This window comes from Chrysochloris asiatica, unplaced genomic scaffold, assembly GCF_000296735.1.
Source record: "Chrysochloris asiatica unplaced genomic scaffold, ChrAsi1.0 scaffold00118, whole genome shotgun sequence".
In the NCBI taxonomy this organism is placed as follows: Eukaryota; Metazoa; Chordata; class Mammalia; order Afrosoricida; family Chrysochloridae; genus Chrysochloris; species Chrysochloris asiatica.
The window spans coordinates 2274266-2283952 of NW_006408636.1; the positions used below are offsets into that span (position 1 = coordinate 2274266).

The following is a 9687-nucleotide window of genomic DNA, read 5'->3' on the forward strand; positions in this document are numbered from 1 at the left end:
ACTGAGAACCAACAAGAACAGACAACAACTACAGAATGATGTATGTGGCAGCATCTGCCTGAACTCAATCAACAAATGGAAGAGTCAAGAACAGAATAAAATTATAAGAACAGAGGATCTGGGAGGTCAGGCTATATCAAAACAATTACAATGTGAAAAAAGGTAAACACAGAGGAACAGATATCCAGGTGGTGAGAAGGTCAGGTAGATTACAGGATAAAATAGGCTCTCTTAAATGGAGGGTAGAAGTAATGGAATGTAAGGTAACCACAATGGGGCTAGGGGGAGGTTTAGTTTGGGTGTTGCGGAGGGCAATACAAGAAGGGAGGAGGAGGCAGAAGAACAAGATAGATAGGGGAACACTGAGACAGGTTTGCATGGCCTAGTGAGACAGAGGTAAATAGTGGTGCATACTCAACCTTGGAACAACAGGGTTCTGAGATACAGGGATCTAGGTATAGCTTGAAGAGGGGAAATAATACTAAAATCCTTGACCGCCTTATGAATATTAGCTTCCCTTGCCTACTATTGTAAAATAGACACTTGAGTGGGATAGAAAGAAATGTTGGGAAACATGATTAGAGAAAACTTGCAAGCCCCTCTTCAGCCTATAACTCTGACTGGAATACCTAAAAGGGGTTCTACAACTTGCCCAGTGAAATAAGCCTCATGCAAAGCCTTTACAAAGTATAGGACCTTAGGTGGAATCCTGAGTCCCATCCAGAACCTTATGAGGTGGAACAGTCCCACTAGAAAGGACAAGCAGACTGGAACAGCTACAGGACATAAGATACATCTTCAAAGAAAGATCATCGGGAAACACCCAAAACAAAAATATCAGCATGTCTGGCTACTACATAAATAAGCAAGCTGTTCGCCAGGAAGACAGCAAGTCTAGCAATCAAGTGCCTTCAGGACAAACTCCCCTTTAAGAGTGAAATGCAAAGGGAATACACAAACAAGCATGTAAGCTTGCTGGCGACCACATTGGTCTACTGGTAACTGGAAGAGGCAGAAAGGCATCAATGAAGAAATGGGCTGAGTTGAACCTCAGTCCATTGAATCCCATCAACCTGGAGAAGAGAGAGAAAAGAGGAAGGTCTGGTTGGTCCAAAGTGTGGTGAGACCTGAGGACACTTGAGCCCATGGACAAGGACTTAGCCACAGAGCGCTAGACCTGAGAGTGAAGCATCCAGCTGATATGAAGTGAGGGGACATGTGCAAGGACACCCAAACTTTCATACAGTACCTTTTTGACCTAGCCTCGATGGCTTGATAATCAAAAATCGACTAGAGGAAGATTGGGGGGAATTTTTTTTTTTTTTTGGATAAAGGAATCAAGGGTAAATTGCTTCAATTTGATGAACCTGACCTATACTCAGAGCAGTAGTTACTCTAAATACCAACAGAGAGGGAAAGGGTCTTCACATCAAGTATCAATGCTATCCCCTCTGTACACAGGGTAGATAGGGAGGGGCAACTTAGACATTGGCTACCTAAAATGAGGGGTCAATAAAGGCACAAAGTGACTGGCTTACAAGGTTTTAAGAGGGAGTTTAGTTTAAGAGTATGTGGGGAAAGAAAGAGTCTCCACTGAATAGCTGTCATCTTGTCTAGATGGGTCTGGTGAAAAGAGATGTGGATAAGATTCATAAGATTCAACAGTAAATAATTGTTATGACTTATCGCGACTGTCACAACTGTAAAGGTAGAAGTTTTGTAACAAAAAAAAGGGGAGTGGTTAATCTTACAGTCCAGAAACAGAGGACCCTAGGACCATCAAGAGACAAGCACACAAGCAGAATGCGGGACCATATCCAGAGAAACTCCAGAGAAGCAACAGCCCCAGAGATGAAGGCAGAGATGGGGGAATGGAGAGGGGGAGTGGCTGAGGACTCTAGTTTCATGGACTAAGAAGAGACAGACTAAGAGCTGGTGGCCAGGAGGCAGACTTGCAGAATGTGCCCTTTGGAGATGTAAATTATTATATATGCCTGAGTGGTTTATTTTGTTTGTGTGTTTATTAAAAAAAGCTAAAGTGGATAGAGAGAAATACTTTTAACTGATGGTATATGGAGGGGATCATAATCAATGTAATGAAACAAGGTGTATGATTTGTTGAATGTAAAACTGATGATATGCCCTGTAAACTTTCACTCAATCCATAATAAAAACATTAAAAAAAAACAAAAAAAAAGGAACTAGGCCACAAATTACATCCTGAGTTATGACATAACAACCAACAGTGGCATCTTGAAATTTCTCAGGCGGCTTGAAGGCAGGAAGCTGAGAGAGGGACATTAAAGTCATACTCATACTTCCCACAGAATTTTCTTTTTTTCTCCTCTCTCTTTTCTGCCATTATACTACAGTATCCAATCTGCCTTTTTTGCTGTAGTTGTTTTGGCTTTTGGTCCCCTCTTTAGATTTAGGGGACTCTTTCTCTCCCTACATTACCCAAGAAGAGACAGCTATTGCAGTCATATAGTCAAGCTACAATCACACCCTATAATATCCCACCATCCAGGCAAGAACCAATACAAGCTGTCATACACCAGGTAGGCAGCCAACACCTGCAACAGTTACTCTGAGTTGAGTGATAAGAAAAGTGAAAAGGGAAGGCCATCTCCTGATCACATTTACCTGGAGGAAATCAGAAAGCATAGTAAAATACGAACATACATTCATCAAACTATTAAGGTCACAGCTAACTACTGAAGATGCCCAAGAAACAGAAACAGACGACCATATCAGCACATGTTCAGAAATAAGACAAACTGACTAAGACAAATGAGCTGGAGTTAGTCCTAGACTTGACATTGGAAGGAGGGAAAGCTTTTCAAATGCCTGAGAAGGAATTCAGAAAAATGATAATGAAATGTCTCAAAACACTTTACAGAGGGTTTGAGAAAAATAAGGAAGAAGTCAGGAAAGCACTACAGGAACAATAGAATGAGATAGATACAGCATTGGAAACAATTCAAAACCTGCAAAAAGATGTCCAAACAACTAATAATAGAATATTAGAAATGGACAATACACTGAATGGGCAAAAGAGTAGAATTGAAGAATGGAAGCCATAACTAGCGATCTGGAAGACAAATCTCTCGGTATTACTAAGATAGAAGAGCAAGCAGAAATAAATAAACAAATCTGAAGAAAGTCTAAGATTCATGTTGAGGAGGAATAATTAAAGAATTATTGGCATTACAGAACAGAAAGAATCACATAAATACACAGAGGATATAGTTGAAGAGCTACTAGAAGAAAATTTCCCTAACATCCTGAAAAGCAAAAAGATAAGCATTCAAGATTGTAAGTCTATCTTCAGCCTATAACTGATTGGAGTACCTAAAATGGGGCTGGAACTTGCCCAGTGAAGGAGGCTTCCTGTGGAGCCTTTATATTGTATAAGACCATAGATGGAATCATGATCCCCATCCAGAATCTTCTGAAGTGGGAAACCTCCACTAGAAAGGATAAGCAGACCAGCCTGAAGTGGCTAGAAGAACAGAAGATACTTCTTGAAAGAAAGACCAGCAGGGTAGGGAATAGACATAGGAGAGCCTGGGTGCTGGTGTGTGTGTGTGGGGGGGGTGGCAATACACAAGAAGGGGGAGGGAAAAAGAAGAACAAGGTGGACGGGAGAATGGTTGGGCAGGTTCACATGGGCTAGATGGAACAAAGATAAATGACGATGTATGCACAACCTTGGAATAACAGAGCTTCAGGATACAGGGATAGAGGCATGGCCAGAAAGGGGATAAAAGGTGAATAATGTTAGGATGGTTGGCTGTCTTTTGAATCTTGGTTTCTCTTGCCTACCATTGTGAAATAGATGCTTGGGGAGTGGGAGAAATGGATAGCCAGAAACATCACAACAGAGAACATGTAAACCTGTCTTCAGCCTATAACTGACTGGAATACCTAGAGGGGAGCTGGAAATTGCCAAGATCCTAAAGGGGGGTGGGCCTATAAAGGCAAGAAGTGACTGGCTTACAAACTTTCAAGAGGGAGCCTAGATCCAGACGGCGCAGGGATAGGCAGAAGCTCCATTGAAAGACCCTTGCAGTACAACAGTGAATACCTGCCATTAGGTCTGACTGTGAGGGTCGGAAATGTAGAGGCAGATTTAAATTTAAAAAATTTTTGGCAAAAGGAGATTGATTGATTTTGCAGGCCAGGAGCAGCGGTCCCTGAGACCATCAAGCGAGAAGAGCAGAAAGTTTAACCCCACCCAGAGACGCAGTGAATCCAGGCAAGGAGACAGAGATTTTGGTGGACAGATGGAGTGGCTGGGGACACAGGTCTCAGGAAGGGAGATGAGCTGTTTGCTGACAGTCATGGCGGGGGGGGGGGGCTGTGGGGTGTATCCTTTGGTTATTTGATGATGCACGGAGGGGATTTTAATCATTGCAATGAAATGAAATATGATAGGATGAATGTGAAACTGACAGAGGCAAATAACGATATATGCACAACCCTAGAAAAACAGGGCTATGGAATACAGAGATTAAGACATGGTTGGAATGGGGAAAAGGGAGGAAACAATGTTAAGATGCTTGACTGTCTTTTGAATCTTGGTTTCCCTGGCATACCTCTATTAAAATAGACACTGGAGGGGGAGAGAAAGGAATAGCCAGAAATATCACCATAGAAAGATGGTAAATCCAGCTTCTGCCTATAACTAATTGGAACACCCAAAATGGGGCTACAACATGCCCAGTGAAGGAGGCTTCCTGCAGAGTCTCTGCATTACACAAGACCATAGGTGGATTCCTGAACAACATCCAGAATCTTCTGAGGGGAAATTTCCATTTGAAAGGACAAGTAGATCAGCCTGGAGTGGCCAGAAGAACAGAAGATACTTCCTGAAATAGACTGACAGGAAAAATACTAAACAATACAGGCAGATGGACTGATTAGTACAAGAACAAACAGGTGGCTAGCCCAGGAGACACCAAGCAAGTGGCCGGGTCCCCTCAGGGCAAACTTCCTTAAAAGACTAAGACCCACTGGGAATACACGCTCTGAATGGTGACCACGTTCATCACCGATAAAGGGAAGTGAGGGAAAAGCAGCAATGAAGTTGTGAACTAAGCCCTACAATGTTCAGTAGACTCCTGTGAACCTGGCTGGAGACCTGGCTGGCCAGCAGTGTGGCAAGACCTGGGGACTCTTGGGCCCAGAGTCAGTGACATAGCCACAGAAGACTAGAGTGAAGAGTGAAGCATCCAGCTGATAAAAAGAGAGGGCACATGCATAAGTACACCCACACTTATAGATAATACCCACCTGACCTGGCTTCAATGGTTGGATGATCAGAGCTCAACAAAAAGAAGGAAGAGGGAAAAAAGAATAATCTGATACAATTTGATGAACTTGAACTACACCTATGGAAGCAGTAGCTCAAAAGAGGGAACAAATCTTCACAGCGAGGATCACTCCCACCCCCTCCACACAAGAAGAGGACAGGAATGGACAACTTGGACATTGGCTACCCAGAATGGGGGGTTACAGAGGCAAGAAGTGACTGGCTTACAAGCTTTCAAGAGGGAACCTAGATCCAGAGGGCATGGAGCAAGGTAGAATCTGCACTGAGTAGTAGCCAATCTAGGTGGGGCCCAGGAAAGGAGATGCGGATTCTCTAGCCATACAATGGTGAATAATTGTTATCAGGCATGATTGTAAGGGCTGGAAATGTAGAGGTAGAGGTAGACATTTCGTAGCAAAGGGGGTGGATTAACTTTGCAGCCTAGGGGCAGAGGTCTCTGGGACCATCAAGGGAGAAGAGCAGAGAATGGAACTCTAGCCAGAGAAGCAGTGATGCCAGAGATGGAGGGAGAGACAAAGATGCAGAGAGATGGAGTGGCTTGGGACTTTGGATCTGGAGTGTGCTGATGACTGGGGGGCAAGCTTGAAGGGTATATCCTGTGGTTGGTGTATGATGCATGGATGGGATTGTAACCATGGCAAGGAAACATGTGAAGCTAATGTTCTCCCATGTAAACTATCACATAACTCAAAGTAAAGCATCCTATATGATTCAATAAAAAAAATTTAAAAAGAAACCAAAAGGGACTTGCAAAAATGGAAGAATATACCATGCTCCTGGATAGGAAGACTTAACATTGTGCAAATGTCAATACTACCCAAAGCAATCTATACACATAATGAAATCACAATCCAGGTTCCAAAGACATTCTTCAAAGAGATGGAAAAAACAATTACAAATTTTATAAGGAAAGGAAAAAGACCCAGGATAAGCAAAGCACTGCTTAAGAAGAACAAAGTTGGAAGCCTCTAACTCCCTGATTTCAAAATATACTACATGGCTACAGTTGTCAAAAGAGCCTGGTACTGGTACAATGAAAAAGATACATGGATCAATGGAACAGAATTGAGACTCCAAAAATTAAAACATCCATATATAGCCAACTGATCTTTCACAATGGGCCAAAGTACATTGAGTGGGGAAGACATAGTGTCTTCAACAAATGGTGCTGGCAGAAGTGGAAATCAATATGTAAAAGATTGAAACAAGACTTTTATCTCACGCTATATACCAAAGCTAACTCAGCATGGATTAAAGACCTAAATGTGAACCCCAGAATTATAAAAGTCATCGATGAAAAAATAAGGACAAATTTAAGCCTCCAATACAGGGCACGCAGTTCGAAACTACCAGCAGTTCCATGGGAGAAAGATGAGGCGGTCTGCTCCCGTAAAGATTTACAGCCTCGGAAACCCTGTACAGGGTCGCTATGGGTCGGAATCGACTCGACAGCTCTTAACAACAACAACAACAATACAGGGCACGGAGTAGCTGGTGTGGTGCTGTGGGTTAACGCGCCAGACTGCAGAGCAGTTTGAACTGTAAGGTCAGTGGTTCAAGCTCACCAGCTGCTCCTCAGAAACCCTATATAGAGTCGCTATGGGTCAGAAACGATTCAACAGTACTTAACAGCAACAACAACAAGCAAGGTACACACAGACTACCAAACATTGCGAAAATTACACAAACAAAAGAAGACAAAATAGATGATTGGGACATTCTAAAAATTAGAAACTTATGTGCATCAAAGGATTTTACCAAGAGTAAAAAGGGAGCCCACAGAATGGGGAAAAAAAATCTTTTGCAATGATATATCAGTTAAGGGAATAATTTCTGAAATTTATAGGACACTACAACACCTCTACAAGAAAAAGACGAATAACCCAATTAAAAATTTGACACAGGACATGAACAGACACTTCACCAAGTAGGAGATCTGGGAAGCCAACAAACATATGAAGAAATGTTCACGATCACTAACCATTGTTGTTGTTGTTGTTAGGTGCCATCGAGTTGGTACCGACTCATAGTAACCTTATGCACAGTAGAACGAAACACTGCCCGATCCTGGGCCAACCTCACTACTGTTGTCATGCTTAAGTCCATCAATGCTGCTACTTGGCCAATCCATCTCATTGGGGATCTTCCTCTTTTTCTCTGACCCTTCACCTTACCAAACATGATGTCCTTCTCCAGCAACTGGTCCCTCCTGATAATATGTCCGAAATACGAGAGACAAAGTTTGGCATTAGAGAGATTCAAATCAAAACAGCAATGAGATATCATCTCAGACCAGCAATAACAGTGAAGTTCAAAAAAGAAGAGGACAATAAATGCTGGCAAGAATGTGGAGACTGGGACCCTCCTACATTGCTGGTGGGAAAGCAAAATGATCCAACAACTCTGGAAAACGGTATGGCACTTCCCCAGAAAGTTGGAAATAGAAATACCTTATGATCCAGCAATTCTCATACTTGTTATATACCCACAAGAAATACAAGCCAGAACATAAGTAGATATATGCACACTAATGTTCATAGCAGCACTATTCACAATAGCAAAAAGATGGAGACAGCCTAAATGCCCATCAATAGAAGAATGGATAAACAAACTTTGGTATATACACACATTGTAATATTATGCTACCTTGAAGAATAACAAGAAAGCTGCAAGCCACCGCATAACATGGATGAACCTTGAGGGCATTATGCTGAGTGAAATTCATCAGTAACAAAAGGACATATATTACATAGGACCATTATTGTAAAAGCTTAAGAAAAGATACCCATACTAAAAAGGGGGCGGGGAGAGAAGAAAATGGAATGAATACTCAGAGTCACTGTACCAAAAAGAAATGGTTGATGTTCAAACATTTCAAGTTTAGCCTATGATCAAGAGCCAACAATACCAAAGGAAGAAGTTCAAGATCCAGTTAAGGAATTGGCAAAGAACAAGGCTCAAGGTATTCATGGAATGCAAACTGAAATCTTTCAGCAAAATGCTGTGGCACTGGGGCCATCATTCATCTATTCCAAGATATTTGAAATATGGCTTCCTGACCAACTAATTGAAAGAGATCCATATATGTGCCCATTCCAAAGGGAGGTGACCAAATCATGAAACAATATCACCAATATCACATGCAAAAAAAATATGCTGAAAATAATTCAAAAACAGCCGCAACAATATATTGACAGGAAACTGTCAGAGGTTCAAGTCAGATTCAGATGACGACATGGAATAATGGATATCACTGATGACCTCAGATGGCATCTAAACAAGGCCAGGGGCAGACTGTGGAAGAAACCATCAATTGCTCATATGCAAATTCAAACTGAAGCTGAAGAAAATGAAATCAGACAGGCAAAATATGACCTAGAATATATCCCACCTGAATTTAGAGACCATCTGAGGTTTGATACATTAAATATTAAAGACCGAAGATCAGAACAGTTGTGGGATGACATCAAGAACACCATACATGAAGAAAGCAAAAAGGCATTAAGAAGACAAGAAAGAAGGAAAAGTTCAAAATGGATGTCAGAAGAGACACTGAAATTTCCTCTCCAGTGTAGAGATGCTAAAGCAAATGGAAGAAATGATGAGTTCCAAGAGCTGAACAGAAAATTTCAAAGATCAGCTCGAGAAGATAAAGCCAAATATTACAACAAAATGTGCAAAGATCTGGAGTCAGAAAACCAAAAAGGAAGAACACATTGAAGGATTCTCTGGGCAAATTATTGAATGATGCAGAAAGCATCAAAAGAAAATGGAAGGAATACACAGAGTCACTGTACCAAAAGGAAATGGTTGATGTTCAACCATTTCAAGAGGTAGCATATAAACAAGACCCAATGATACTGAAGGAGGAAATTCAAGGTGCATTGAAGGAATTGGCAAGAACAAAGCACCAGGAATTGATGGAATAAAAACTGAAATCTTTCCAGAAAGTAAGGTGACAGAGGAGTCACTCACTCATCTATTTGTGCCCATTCCAAAGAGAGGTGAACCAATGGAATGCAAAAAATCATTGGACAATATCTTTGATATCCCATGCAAGTAAAGTTTTACTAAATGTAATACAGAAACGGCTGCAAGCATACATTGACAGAGAACTTTCAGAGGTTCAAGCCAGATTCAGAAGAGGCCATGGAATGAGGGATATCACTGCTGATGTCGGATGGATCTTGACTGAAAGTAGATAATATCAGAAAGATATTTACCTGTGCTTTATTGACTATGCAAAGGCTTTCGATTATGTGGATCATGACAAGCTCTGGACAACATTGTGAAGTATGAGTATTCCAGAACACTTAATTGTGCTCATGAGGAATCTGTACCTGGACCAAGAG

General features: G+C 41.5%; 1 protein-coding gene across 1 annotated transcript in view; it reads right to left on the reverse strand.

Annotated features, from left to right (window-relative positions):
• Positions 1-9687, reverse strand: part of LOC102814344 (oligophrenin-1-like) — a 673730-nt gene that overhangs the window by 634491 nt on the left and 29552 nt on the right. The gene's annotated exons all lie outside the window — the stretch shown is intronic.